Here is a 1744-nt window from a genome sequence, read left to right as displayed (position 1 = left end):
CTGATGTCTCCTTAGATGCCTGGCTGCACTGGCAGAAACTAGTCTTTGTGCAGCTTTACTAGGGTGCACCCAATACAACCACCCTGGTACACTCTTTTGTGTGCTTCTCTTTGTTTCTTGGTTGACAATAAGAAAAGTACTACCTCAGTAACGCAAAAAACACAAATCTCTCATTCTACCCTGCATTTGCACTTATGGCCATACTTACAATGTCTTCTACGAGCACCCTATTTTCATTCACAGACACACTTCTCTCCAGTGACTGTTCAGGCAGCCGAAATCTGTCAGCCTGAGGGGCAGGTGCTGTGAAGTGCTCATTGCTTTTTCAGCAACCATTGTACACCATGGTGGGTCCAGCAGTTAACTGGGGTAGGCAGCTGCACGTGCCTTCAGTCTCTGAAGTCCACCACTTGACCTGTCATCAGGAACTCAATGGTGTCTCTGCACGGGAGCTGTCTCTTCTCTGTCCGGGACTACACACAAAATTCTTTTACCATGTTACCCCAAACTCTCAGACTTTTTCACTCGTTGGAGAACTTATCAGGTCACTGCTAAGCTGTTTCCCTCAGGCATTATTTCTGGCCTGTGGCCTCCGGCTGCAGCAAGCTGGCCCCAAAATCTGCAGGCAAATCAGTTTGCTGATATTCTGCATCCAACACAAACCTGTCTAGCATGGCTTGTCCCAGTCTTATCCTGCAGCTTTCAGATTCCAGGTAATGGGGACCAGGCTCAGCTAACCATCACTCATCAAAGTGCCTTAGGATGTACTGCCACTCTGAGCAAGATTTCTGTCCTCGCTGCCATTCCATGTGGTGAGCAGCTTGGTGGAAAGAAAAAATAGCAGACACTAACAGTCCCGCCGATTGCCTTTTTTTTGCACATTGAAACATACTCAGTGTTCCACAGTAACCACATTCAAAACAACAGTTCTCAGGCAAAAAAAAAGTCAAAACATGCTCTGGTGAATGCGCTGCCTCTGTTGCTGTTGAGTGGGTAGTAGTATCAGCAGAAAATGTTTCAGGTGTAGACAGCAAAATGACACTGCTGAGGTGCCCATTGCTACTGTAGGTATGGGTACATCCAGGATGTGCAATCTAAACTGGTGCTTTGGAGACTATTGCAGCACCTTGAGCAATGCTAGTTTAGTTTATAAAACTCATGCAGTGTAAGCCCTGAGAAAACATTGAGAAAACATGTGTTAGTCCTAGTTTAATTCTCACGTGGTCGCAACTCCCCTAACAAAGCATCCTTCATCTCAGCTGACATCTACTGTACAATGCCAGACTCGTGCAAAGCCCCTTGAGAAGCTTTTTCAGTGAGTCGTATCTGAAGAGCTGTGACTGGATAGCTAGGCATTACCAGTCACAGACTTTAAAAATCACAACTGGAAGCTAATTGAGAGCTAGATGGTGAATTAGCAGCTCTTGGAAATCAGCAGCATGGTCTGCCCTTCGCTCTTGCTCAGAAGAAGAGCTGTTGTGTATAAAGTAGGTTGGAGCTTCCATATGATTGCTGTTTCTTCCTCAACCATGCTGGGTACGTTCCCTAACATTCTGCTACCGGCTTTCTAAATGGTGCTTAATAATAGTAATTCTGGGGGAGGGAAAGAGACTTCTGCTGATTTCACATAGAAGGCAAACAAGTAAAACTGGAAAGACTTTACTGTTAGCTCTCCAAAACATTCAGATCAACACAAAATTTGACTGTAGACCAAATGTGCTCAGATTATAGCCTCCACTTGCTT

Source organism: Haliaeetus leucocephalus, unplaced genomic scaffold (genome assembly GCF_000737465.1).
Source record: "Haliaeetus leucocephalus isolate CR32 unplaced genomic scaffold, Haliaeetus_leucocephalus-4.0 Scaffold598, whole genome shotgun sequence".
Lineage (NCBI taxonomy): Eukaryota > Metazoa > Chordata > Aves > Accipitriformes > Accipitridae > Haliaeetus > Haliaeetus leucocephalus.
The sequence above is the reverse complement of the archived record's forward strand: the minus strand, read 5'-3'. Positions refer to the sequence as shown.